The following is a 14,078-nucleotide window of genomic DNA, read 5'->3' as shown; positions in this document are numbered from 1 at the left end:
TCGTTTTCTTCTAAATAGTTGTCTGTCTCTTCAAACAATAAATTCATACAAAACAAAATAGTATAAAACTCATCAGAACAGAGTAATGAAGGCAATTATAGGCCTTCAGAATTAGACATAGGAAAATTAAGAATGGTTGCCTTAAGTCTCTTGTTCTCTTTATGACAGCTGTCCATACCTTCATGTATGTTGAAATTAAATAATACAAAACGTACTAAAACCACTCTGAATAATAATACTGGATTTTACAGCATGACTATAGGAAATCAGCAATGGATACCATAATGTCTCTTTTCCTTCAAAGTAACTATTCATCTTGCATAATACAATCAATTCTCATAAACTGTTTAGGAGAAGTTCTAGGCATGTATAAGCCTCTAAATATATACCTTTCTGTAGTAGAGGAAAAAATAAGGCAAAACATTACTAGAAAAACAAGAAAAGAGCACAAATAAGTAACGATAGCAAACAGCCCAAAATGATGATATAGGCCTTCAAAACAAGGTGGTAGGAACATAACTAAGGTAGTTATTTTACATGGTGATCTTTACAGTTCCTCAGATCACCAGACACAAACATGCAAATTGTTCCAATTCTATGGATGTTAACCTGTTTATTCTAAGAACTTACAGAATCTGTAGCACAATCATCTTAGCTATCCTGTGTGTTTATACAAATTTAGATATTTTTTTCTTTTCCCTTTTTTCTCCTTTTCCCTGAGATTTTTTTTTTCTCTCTGAGTAGATTCTTACTCTTTCACTATATTTACTGAGGATTTCGTATCTTACGTACTCTTAGCATTTCTTACACTGGGAGACAATATGGTATTTACACATGTGAGTTTGATTTATTTGTATGCATATGGTCTCAAATTGCATCTGTTTGCTTATAAATATCTCAGTGTGATCATTCTTTATAGCTGAGTAACATCTTTATAGCTGAGTAGCATCTCATTGTGAAGCAGGTTCATGAATAGTATAAGAATCCAAGCAGCCAAATTGATAAATTTGGAACATTATTATTGGAGCTCAGGACCACTGGCATATACACCCCTGTTTCAGAGTCCCATTCATTGGCCCTGAACTGGAAAGTTACAGAGCTTTTTAAAACAGAAAATCACAAAATGACATTCTATTAGAAACAATTTAGCTAGAATCTTACATTAATTTTTGGTTGATACCTGTATCCTGCTCCTTTGTTGAGCAGGTTAATTTTTCTTTTGTGGGTACAGTTCATTTTGCTTTTCTTATGGGATTGTACTTGATAGAATTTTGGCATGGCTAAAAAGAGAAATATGAGATAAAAAGTGGCCTTTATTTTAAGAACATGGAGAGAGAACCCCCAACCAGTGAAGTCTGGCTTTCTCTCTGCTGGACACCTGCTGTGGGGGCACACTTATAGTTTACGTTTGGGGTGGAGCCTAAGGGGCATTACTGATGCACAGGTAGGTAATCCATTGGAATTCATTTCGCACCACAGGTAAATTGCTTAGGGACGGGGAAGGTGACCTTTTGTGATAGCTCGGACCCCAGAATAAAATCCAAGGAAGCAAGATATTAAAATTTAGGGAGCAAAGGCTTTATTTTAGGCCAAGCCTGGCGATGCAGTCTCCGGGAGCCATTATGGAGACTGTGCACCTTACAGCTAAAAGGGTTGGGTTTTAAAGTCAAAAACCACAGGAATATTGTGAACTTTGACACAGTTTGATAGCACCTGGGCTTCTTGGTATCTCCTGTAACTTCCTCGTAGTTAAACATTTCTTAAGGAATAGCACATTTTATTACAGATAGGCTGAAGGGGGTGGGGGCATTATAAGAAGCTGAAACTTAAGGCTTTTACGGGAAATGGAGACTTAACCTAAAAAGAATGGGGGGGGTTTTACATCCCAAGTCTTTACTGGAAATGGAATTTTAATCTCTTGAAACGGTGCATACAGAACAGGAAGGAGGCGCATTGGTTAGAACTAGGTTAAAACACTTTCACCTCCCAGCACTGCAGTGTCCCCTTTAGGGCAAAATCCTTTCAGTACTCTAGGGAATTTTTCATTCTCCTGGGTCAAATACAAGGCAGTAGTTAAATGCAGGGCTAAAGGTGGCATGAGTTATGCCAAGCTACTACATTCCCCATTGGCTTTAGTACATCAGTCAAATCTTTGATTCCTGGTCATCTTTCTTAAAAAGTCATCTTCTTCATCTACATTTCACAAATCTTATTTGGAATATAACCATTAACTTAATAGATTGGACTCCGCTTTGGATATAATGCATTAAACAATTTATCATGCCAGAGCCAATAGTAATGGCCAGCAGGAAGAAAATCAGGGGTCCTGCCAAAGCCAAGAGTAGCCATGGTGGTCAGCCATGGTGTGGTGGAGAACAAATTTTCATACCAATTCTGTGGATGATGTCTCTCATTTTCCCTATCAGCGAGGTGCTTTCTGAGCTGACTAAAACTGTCCTTAATAACTCCTAAATAGTTGATGTAAAAAAGAATCATCCAAGGGCTAGGCATAGACCTGGTTTAAGAACAGGAGGTCTAGACCTCACCAGTTCTGAAGGACTATTTCAGCCAGAGAGTTTAGAAACGCCTCCAGGTGATGACATTTTGATCAAGTGTGCCTAGATCATGATCTACTTCTTTGGTAGTATCTGGTAATTTTAGTCTCCCACTATGAGGGCTGTGGTTCCTAATGCTGTAGTACTAGCTATTCCTAATCGCAAAAGGACATGAATTAGAACTGGGGCCCTCTTTTTTCTTGTGAAACCCCATATGTTCCCTACTTCCTTCTCCAGAATACCAGTACACTTGGGGAAGAATATAAGTTAAGATACAGAGTTCAAGGTTAGGTCCAGTGAAGACAGCCAGGTGAGCACAAGGGGTGAGGCCATTTGTACAGGCAAACCAAGTTCCCAGCAGGGAGACTAAATCAACATTTAGATTGAGGGGGTAAGAGACAATTTGTACATAATATACTTGAGTTGAAATGGGGAGCAGTTCAAAGAGAAACTTACAGACTGAACACAAAGTCCAGAGTCCTGAATGTTTCCCAGAGTGAGGGACTTAAGTCCTTGTCCCCAACATGAAGAACCAGAATCAAGCTTTAAGGGATGTACAATCTGGTTTCAATCGTTGGTCCCAACAGTTGTGTTCACAAGAAGTCCCATGTTTACAGGGTCAGAGGATGGCTCAGAATTTAAGCATAACCAACAGTCTTGAGTAATGTTGGCGGATGAGCTATTCAGCCATGTAAATATCAGTTCAAGAGAGTGAAAGACAGGACTCTTAGATTGTAACTGTGCTGGGCATGAAAAGGTCATTTGGGGATAGATGGGGAGAGAGGAATTTGTGGCAGAGGTAGCCGCTTGAGTGGGGAACCCCTTTGGTGGCAGGGTGAGCCCATGAGAGGACCTATAGGTTTTAGATGTATCAAAGTATTTCCGGGTTTTCTCTGGATGGTAAATTGCAAACCAATATCCTACCCAGTGACATAGAGTCTAATGCCCCTAATTTTTTGTCCATTCCAAGAATAATCTCTCAATTTCTTAGGCCAAAATAAAATGTAGCCTTTATGGAAGTCATACCGAGCTGACAGATAACGGTCAAAATTTGACCAGGGAGCTCTAGTTTCACAACCCCAAGCAATTTGGTGACAATAATAATAGTGGCACAGGTTCAACCCAGAATTAGTGGAGCATCTATCCACATTGTGTCACCGGACATAAATATAATGGGATATTTGGGTCCAATGTGAAAAACTCAGCTGGAATCCAGGCAGCTGAGCCAAAGTCAGTGCATTCAAGGTTATTTCTGTCAGCCCACCCCATAGTTGAAGAGAGGGTGACATTAACAAGGGGATTCCCAAAGCTTCTGGTAGAGACTAGGGTTACTCCATCTGAAGTTCTAGTTATAACCCACATACAAGCTACAAGGTGATGGTCTTTGTGGGAATAGGTGGAATAAGGAAGATTATACGCATAAATAGACTTAGGATTCATATATTTGGATATTGACCTTTATGGCATCAGAAGACTTTTTGATAGTCCACTTAGGTGGAGTCTTTGGTCTTGCAGACTTGAAATGGGAGTGATAAATCCAATGGCTCTTCCGGGACCTTGACAGTCATGGGAGCACTCAAGGTAACTGTATAGGGTCCTTCCCAGTGGATGTCTATGGATGTGGGCTGTCTCCTACTGATGTAGATTTGATCACCAGGTTGAGCTGCCAAGGGGTAATCAGGTATTTCAGGAGTGGTCTTGTGGCCCTAAAACAAGTACTGGGTCAAGTGCAGGAAGGGCTGGAGAGCCTGTAAGGACTTAACAATTTCCCCATTAGTGACAGAAGCCAACTTATAATAATGGACATGAGGAATCAAAGAGTGTGGTCAGCCATACATGGCCTCAAAAGGAGTAAAGCCCTGGAGGGAGGGGGTACATCACACATGCAGAAGGGCAAAAGGATGAAGACTCAAGAGCCAGCTTGAAATAGTTTTCTTTATGGTTCTGTTCATTCTCTCTACTTGGCATGAACTTTGAGATCAGCAAGCACAATGTAATTTCCAATTGGTTTCTTTTTTAAATTTTTTTTAAAAAAAGATAAAGTAAAAGAGGACATAACAACACAGAAAAGAACAATTTAAGCAATATAGTGTTTCACCACAAGACAAACCGACATAACAGTAGCTATCATAATGTCTCTTTCCTTGAAATATTTGAGTATACCTTCATATACTATAGTATCAAACATAACAAGACAGTGTAAAATCATTCAAGAGAATGAAAGTACTACAGAGTATTCAGAACCAACTAATAGAAAATCAAAAATAGTTACTATATTATCTCTTTGTCTATAAAAAATTTTGTTTATACTATCATGTATAATAAAATCCAATAAGACACAACATGATAAAACTGATGGAGATAGAAGAACAAAACCTTGGTGGGACTTCAAAATAAAATGATATTAAATCATCACTAGCTATTATAGTGTCTTGTTTTCTTCCAAATAGCCGCTCACACCATCACATACAATAAAATCAAACAACCCAGAATAAAACCATTCCAACTAATGAATGAAAACATTACAAGGCTTCAAAGCAATACAATGGGGAATTATGATTGCCACATACTTTTATGTATTCTTACCATTTCTTACACTAGGGAAAGTATTTGGTATTTATACATGTGGTTTCATTTATTTCACTTACGAGTATGGTCTCTAGCTGTATCTATTTATTTATAAACAACTCAATGTAAGTCATTCTTTATAGCTGAGTAGTACTCTATTGTATAAAAACACCACACATTTTTATCCATTCCTCAGTTGATGGACAATTAGGTTGTTTCCAATATCTGGCTACTATAAATTGTGTTGCTATAAACATGGGTGCACATACATCACTGTGCTACGATGTTTTCAGTTCTTCTGGGAATATGCCTAGAAGTGGAATAGTTGGAACAAATGGGACTTCCAATTCCAGGTTTTGAGGAATATCCAGACTGAGCTCTACAATGATTTCACCAGTCTACACTCACAAAACAGCCTCTCCAGCATTTGTTGTTGGTAGTTTTCTTGAGCCTGGCCATTCTTTCAGGAGTGAGATGGCATCTCATTGTGGTTTTAATTTGCATTTCTCTAATGAGTAATGATGATGAACATTTTTTCATGTATTTATTTGCCATTTGTATTGGCTCTTTGAATTTTGGGGGTCTGATTTTTTTTAATTCTTCATATGTTTTAGGCAGAATTCCTTGGTCTGAGGGACAGTTAACTAAGATTTTTTTCCCAGTTTGTGGGTTTACTTTTCACTATGCTGGACATTTCTTTTGACATGCAGAAACATTTTAATAAGATGTGTACCCAGTTATTGATTCTGGGAAGTATTTCCTGTGTGGTTTGATTCTTGTTCATGAATTCTCTACCTACCCCTATGTCTTCAAGGTTTTTACCCAATTTGTCTTCCAATAGATTTAGTGTTTCTGTTTTAATATTCAGATCTTTGATCCATTTAGATTTTAATTTAGTACGTGGTGACAGGCATAAGTCTAGTTTTAGTTTTCATCATTTGGAGAGCCAGTTTTTCCAACACCATTTATTAAAGACACTGTTCTTCCAGTGAACATGTTTGGTCCCTTTATCAAAGATAAGGTGATTGAGTGTGTTTGTAGTTGTGGTTGTATCTTCTAATCTATTCCATTGATCTACAGCTCTTTTTTGATCCCAGTACCATGTTGATTTTACTACAGTTGCATTGTAGTGTACTTCAAGTTAGGGATTTTGTATAACTTCAAGTTAGGGATTGTGATGCCTCCTGCCTTGCCTTTTCTGCTTAGAACTGTCTTTGCTGTTCTACGTCTCTTCTGATTCCACATGAATTTGAGGAGTGATATCTCTAGATTTATGAGGTATGATGCTAATATTTTTATTGGGATTGCATTGAATATGTATAACAGTTTTGGGAGAATGGACATTTTCACAGTATTTATTCTTCCAATCCATGAGCAAGGGATGCCTTTCCATTTTCTGAGATCCTCTTCAATTTCTTTTGTCAGTGTATTATAATTTTCCCTATATAGATCTTTCACTTCTTTTGTGAGAATAATTCCTAAGTATTTCACTTTTTTGGATGCTAGTGTGAAGAGTGTGGCTTCTCTTATTTCTCTCTCTGTGATTTTCTTGTTAGTGTATAGAAGTGCTATTGATTTTTGAGCATTGATTTTGTATCCAGCTACATTGCTGAATTTATTTATTATATCTAGGAGTCATTCAATGGAGTTTTAGGGGTCTTCTATGCAGAGTATTGTGTCATCCACAAGTTAAATGATAATTTAACTTCTTCTTTTCCTATCTTAACCACTTTTATTTCTCTCTTTTGTCTATTTGGTCTGGATAGTATTTCCGATACTGTTTTAAATAAGAGCGGTAATAAGGGACATCCTTGTCCTGTGCCTGATTTTAAGGTAGAGACCTTCAGGTTTTGGCCATTTATTATGATACAGGCTGTTGGTTTGTCATAGATGGCCTTTATCATATTGATGTATTCCAATTTCCAATAAGATGCTTATCATAAATATTGAACCTTATCAAAATGTTTTTCTGCATCTATAGAAATGATCATGTAATTCTTACTTTTGGCTTTATTTATGTGGATTACATTTATTGATTTACATATGTTGAAACATCCCTGCATGCCTGGGATGAATCCCAGTTGGTCGTGGTGTATAATCTTCTTGATGATTTGCTGCCTCCTATTCGCCAATATTTTATTGAGGATTTTTGCATCGGTGTTCATTAGGGAGACTGGCCTGTAGTTCTCTTTTTTAGTTGGGTTTTTCTCAGGTTTTGGTACTAGAGTTATATTTGCTTCCAGGAATGACTTAGGAAGAATTGCTTCCCTTTCGATTTCATTGAAGAGTTTGTGGAGTGTTGGCATTAAGTCTTCTCTGTATTTCTTGTAGAATTCTTCAGTGAATCCGTCTGGACCTGGGCTTTTCTTTGTAGATAAGGACTTAATTACATTTTCAGTTTCATTAATAGAAACTGGGTTATTCACCAGTTTTACATCTTCTTGACCTAGCTTTGGTACTTCATACATTTCTAGGAATCTGCCTATTTCTTCTGTATTACCAAACTTATGAGAGTAGAGGTTTTCGAAATAGGTGTTGATGATCATCTGTATTTCTACAGAGTCTGTAGTGATTTTACCTTTTTCATTCCTTATTGCCTGAATTTGAGCTTTTTCTTCCCCTTTTAAAGTAAGGCTGGCTAGGGACTTATCAATGTTATTTATTCTTTCAAAGAACCAAATCTTTGATCCATTGATTCTTTGGGTTGTTTTCTTAAACTCTATTGCATTAATTTCTGCTCTGATTTTTATAATTTCCTCCATTCTTTTGGCTTTTGGCTTCACCAATTCTTCTTTTTCTAGATGTTTGAAGTGTAGCATCAAGTTATTTATTTGTATTCATTTTCTTTTTCTGATGTGGGAACTCAGTGCAATAAATTTTCCTTTGAGGACAGCTTTCACTGCATCCCACAGATTCTGGTTAGTTGTATTAGTACTTCCATTTGCTTGTACGTATTGTTTGATTTCTTCTTTAATTTCCCTCGTGAAGCACTAATTACTCAAGAGTGTGTTATTCAGTTTCCATGCATTTGTCGGATTTTTGCAGTACCTTTTATCATTAATTTCTAATTTCATTGTGTTACGATCCAATAACATTCATGGGATAATTTCAATTCTTTTGCATTTGTTAAATATGTTCTGTGGGCTATTATATGGTCTGTTTCTAACAATGTCCCATGGCACAGGTGTGATTGAGTTCTATTTTTTCTGTGCTGATTTTCTGTCTGGTTGATCTGTCCTTTGGTGTCAATGGCATGTTAAGCTCTCCTGTTATAATTGTGTTATTGCTAATTTGATTTTTCGTTTGTATTAATACTTGTCTTATATAACTGGGTGCTCTGTATCATTATTCTTCCTCTTGAAGTTGTCCCTTAACCAGTATATAATGACTTTGTTTATCTCTTCTAATCATTCTTGGTTTGAAGTTTACATTGTCTGCAAACAGAATGTCTACCCCTGCTTTTTTGGGGTGGGTTCCTGTTGCATGAAGTATTGTTTTCCATCCATTGAGGGTTAGATGTGTTTCTTCTATATGGCATATGGTTGGATGTTGTTTTTTGATCCATTCTGCCAGTTTGTTTCTTTTAATTGTGACATTGAGACTATTCACATTAATGGTTATAACTGTTATATATTGGTTTATTGTTGACATGTTATGTTGCTGCTGTTGCATCTTTATCTTTCCATTCTGTTTAATTGTGTGCTTTGCTGAGTGGTTTAATCCTAAGTGTATCTAAACTGTCTTTCAGTATTCTTTGCAGGGTTGATATGGTGACCATGAATCTCTTCAGCAGCTGTTCTTTGTCATCAAAGTATCTCATTTCTCCATCAAGTTTGAAGGGCAGTTTTTCAGGGTATATCAGTCTAGGCTAGAAATCATTTTCCTTTAGGATCTGAAATACTTCACTCCATGCTCTTCTTGACTTTATTGTTTGTGCTGAGAAGTATGCTGAGATTCTGATAGGTTTTCCTTTACTGGTGATCTGTCTTTTCTCTCTGACTGCTTTTAGTATTCTATTCTTATGTTGGATTTCTGGGATAGTGATTATTATTTATCTGGGTGTAGTTTTATTTTGATTATGGCTATTTAGAGTTCTATATGCTTCAGTGATCCTGATATCAGTTTCCATTGTCATGTTTGGGAAATTTTCAGCTATTACTTCTCTAAATATCCTCTTGACATCCTTTATGTTGTCCCCTTCCTTTTCATTTATCCCTATCAATTTTATGTTGTTTTTCTTTGCATCATCTTGTAGCTGTTGAATTGTTATTTCTTGATTCTTGTTATGTTTAAAAGATCTTTCTTTTCCTGTTCACTAGCTGCAATCTTGTCTTCGAGGTCTGAAATTCTATCTTCACTTTTATTGAGGTGGTTTTTACATCTTTTAATGGAATTTTTGATTTCCTGTGTATCTCTTTGCATCTGCTTTATGTATTCTGTTTGTTTCTTACATTGTTCATCCAGGATTGTATCTTTTTGTTTACTTCCTCCAATTTTTAAACTGTGTCTTCTTTAGATATGTTCAGCATTTTTTTCATTTATTTTATCATTTCTTCTTTTACCTGGGAGATTATTTGTAGTTTGAATTCCTTTAATGCTTTCTGGAATTGCTTCTTTATTTCAGTTGCTATTATTTCAGGTATTTCAGGTGCATGGCATATATTTTCTTCTATGTACACAGCTCCTAAGGTATCTTCATGTGGGCTGGAGTTTGGAGATTGTATTTTCTTCTTTAATTTTGTCATTTTCCTATATTTCCATGTTTTAAGTTTTATTCCTAGGCTTCCCCTGGGCCTTTTGGAAATTCTCTCCTATGCCCTCAGCTCCTGGGTCTCTGGCCTCCCAGGTCCCAGGATTGAGAGAGAGTCACTGGGGTTGGGGCAGGCAGGCCCAAGCCCTGTGGGACTGGTTGAGTGTAGCAAGAAGCTGTGAAGTTCCTTCGCTGGTGGGAGCAATGATCCCAAACTCCTAGGCTCAGGATGGTGCAAGGACAGTCACCTCAGGCTGCCCATTTTCCAGAATTGAGGTGCAGGCAGGCCCAAATCCCCAGAGCAGGTCGAGCATGGCAGGAAGCTGGAAAGTTGGTGTAGGCAGGGCCAGGACCTGGTCCAGTGTGGCAGGAAGCTGTGAAGTTCCCTGGCCAGCAGGAGCAAAGATGTTAAACTCCTGGGGCCCGGGGATGGTGTGGGGACACTCTCCAGTTGATTTCCAAAGCTGCAGCTAAAGTTTCAGTGATCTGAGCTATCAAAGCTGGGCCACTGTCAGACCCCAGGGAGGTGGATAAATCAAACCAAGGCACTATGTCATAGAGAAATGTTAGCTACTATGAGAGCTGATTCATTCTGAGTGGCAAATCCTTCAGTCTACCTGGTAAATGTGTCTACGAGAATGAAGAGATATTTATGTTCCCCATTTCAGTAAAGTCTGTCTCTCAGTGGTCTTCAGGGTTAAGACCTCATTGTCTCTTTCAAACATCAGTGGTGGCCAACTTAGGATTCATTTGAATGTGTTGTGGCTATTTTTGACTGACTTCTTTAGTCAGGCAAGATAATTTAGGGATGAAGTAATGTCCTTGGAATAACATGGCTAATTTGGTTCCTCCTAAGTGGGTGGTCCAATGGGTCTCCTAGATGAGCTGGGGACATAATGATTCTGGCATGAGAATTTGCCCATCTGATATGGTCTGCCAGCCTTCTGGAGAGAGTTGGGTCTCTAACCTCTTGGCTAGTTTCCAGTGTGAATCTGAATAAGATAGCTTGGGTAGCACAGGTGGTGGGAGAGCTGGGAGGGGCATTATAGGTCCCACTGTTTTAGTGCCTCCTCTTTGGCTGTCTTTTCTGGGAGGGCACTTCTACAAGCTATTGGGATGTCTTCTCATTGGTGCCCCAAACAGTGTATAATGGTAACCTTTCGAGGAAACCAAATGGCAGCCAGGGTGTCTAAAATTTCAGAGACATTCGTGATCTTTGTTTCTCTTGAGGTTAATAGTCTTCTTTCCTGATAAATGTCTCCATGAATATGGACAGCAGCAAAAACACAGTGACTATCTATATATATAATTATAGATTTATTTTTGTCCCCATCTTAGGGCTTGAGTAAGTGTTATCAGTTCTGCCCATTGGGCTGAAGTTCCATACCCTAAAGTTTGAGCCCATATTACCTCATTGTTGGTGGCCATTTCAGCTCCTGCCACTCAAGTACTTTGGTGAAGGTAACTGCTGCTGTCAGTGGAAAGGTTGGCTTCATGCTGGGAAAGAGGGACATTAGTCAAGTCAGTTCACAGGCTTGAGTCACTGAGGGATCATCATCTGGCAGGAGAGTCACTGCATTGAGGGCAGAGATAGGAACTCGATGTGGCCAGGATCCAGTAGAAGGGCTTGGTACTGGACAATGTGAGCATTGCAAAGCCAACTATTGAGAGACAACTGCAATAGTGTCTCCACAGCATGTGGGGCCACTATTTGGAGTTTCTGGCCAAAAGTCAACTTAGAGGATTCTTTGGTTGTGGTGGCTGCCATTGCCTCAAGAACCCAGAGTATGTGATGCAAGTCACATGAATAAACTTTTTTCGTCTCAGAAACATCAGACACTTGAGACAAACCATGTGGATAAACTATTAGCCAAAGAGGTTTCGTGTGATTTCAACTTTCCATGTGTATAAATAAGTGCATTGAAGCCACTGGGTTTCTTCCTTCCTTCCTTCCTTCCTTCCTTCCTTCCTTCCTTCCTTCCTTCCTTCCATCAGGAGCAATGGCTTCATACAGCCTCAGTTTTCTGTATTCTGACTCTTGCCCTTATTTCTACATTCTTCCAGTGTCCTCATTCTGGGGCAATTGAGAGCTGGATGTGATAATTGTGAAAAGCCAGAACTAATAAAACAGTTGACAGTAGTTAGTGTGTTTGCTGAACTGATGCCTGCCCATAACTCTTTGAAATAAGAGTTCTTTCATCCATGAATGGACTCCTATATTCATTTGCTGTATTTTTACTTCACTAGTTTTTAAGAAATTTTGTTCTGGTGCAAATTGTGTGTTTGAAAGATGGAAAGTCTTACTTTCTAATCAAACAAAAGCGTTGCTCTACACTGTCCTTTAGATACAGCACAAATAAACAACAGAGAAGTATAATGTCATATGAGAAATGATTCTCTTCTTATGAAGTTTTTTGAAAAAGAACACTGATTCTCACCTTCACAATTCTGGGATTCAATCTCTTCTTCCAAAATTTCCCTGTATAGGCTTTTGAGTCCACCTATGTATTTTCCTTTTCTTTATTATATAAGTTTTTGATATGGTTATGAAAATAAATTCTGTAATAGAAGTGAAGTGGAAAAATTATCCTTCACTTCTTACTCTGAATTGAGGACAAACAATTGTTCTTGGAATGCCACCATAAATTGAATTCATTGTGCTATGTGAATTGCACATTTTAAGCTTTTAAATGATGTGACATTTTTATTTAGCAGAAATCTGGTGTCCACAAAATAAATGAGCTCCTTGATTTTGTAACATTTATCTTTCCAAAATAAATGTCTTTAAAGTATTCCTAATGGAAGAATCAGAAGATAAATTCATAAAATTTTGTCTATAGAGTTTCAAGTTTTTAACCCATGGAAGTCTTTCTTCAAATCTCTTTCTTCAAGTCTTCAAAGGCAAAGGCAATATGTGAAGTTACTAGTTACTAGTAAGACAGGAGAGGGGAATATTGTGGGAAAACATATTCCCTATCATCCTTAGTTATCTAGCTCTTGCAATTATCTCTGAAAGAGCTCAGCACTATTCCTAGGTGTCAAGGAGCACATAGTACAAACATCAGGTCTTAAAAACTAAGACAGAAAGGGAACTACAAGCCATTCTGGATATTTTCTTCATGAAATTTCAAGACTTTCTGTAATTTTCCTTAAGCAGCACTGCCAAATATACCTAGAGGTATGTTTCACAACTAATTCGTTGCATTTGTCCAAATTTACTAAAATATTTTTTGCTTATGCTGAGTAGTAGCTTTTAGTGTTATCTTATGATGTATCCCCACTATACTTCTTCTTCCACAATCTTTTCTAAATGTTATCTTTTTAAAAAATTCATCCACTATTGAAATAAAATTTTATTGTTTTATTCTAAGCAGAACTTGTAGTTTTTGAACCCCACTTCCATTCTAGCTAGTCCTTCTCAATTATTTTATTATCATTTTATTTTTGAAACTAGCCTTGATAGAACAGAACAAAATGTTTCAGGAGTTATTTAACTTAAACCAGACATATTTAGACTTTATTGGCCAGTGGTGTGGATGATATGTCTCCATAAAAAATATCAAAGTTTGAACTATTCCTTTATAAAATTATGAGTAGGACTAGGAAGAAGCTGAGGAAATGTTCGAAAATCACTGTTAAAATAAATTCCTTCTTTGTATGAGAGTTTAAAAATACATTTTAGCCTCACAATTTTTGGTAATTGGACCTATTCATTTGGTTTTTTAAGGAATTTTTATCCTAATTCTGTAATTATTTTGGCATCTACACAAAGGATTGTATGCCTTCTGTGTCACCAGATAGATTGTTTAATTAAAATAATAATGATAATTTCTTTTTTTATTTTAAAAAGAGAAAAGTCTGAAAAGAAAAACAAAAATCAAAAGACATAAACAACAAAAGCAAACTCAAGACAATGACAATACAGGCTTTCAAAACAGAATGAAAGAAATTTAACAATGGTTGTTATATTGCACATTGTTCTCTTTTTTTCCAAAGAAAGAAAAGAAAATTAAAGAAAATAGAAAAACAGAAAAGATAGTTGCCAAAGTCACAAAATAAAAGCATAATTAGTGGCGAGACACTCAAACATTGACTGCGCAAATCCTTCTGTTCAATGTTCCAACAGAAATTCAGTAATATGGTCATCTATCTTAAATACTTCACATACCATTATACTCTTTAGAGCACTTTCCTTTCCTTTCATT

Source organism: Cavia porcellus, unplaced genomic scaffold (assembly GCF_034190915.1).
Source record: "Cavia porcellus strain 051 isolate PalLab524CR breed Dunkin Hartley unplaced genomic scaffold, mCavPor4.1 scaffold_12, whole genome shotgun sequence".
In the NCBI taxonomy this organism is placed as follows: domain Eukaryota; kingdom Metazoa; phylum Chordata; class Mammalia; order Rodentia; family Caviidae; genus Cavia; species Cavia porcellus.
Note: the sequence above shows the minus strand (reverse complement) of the source record.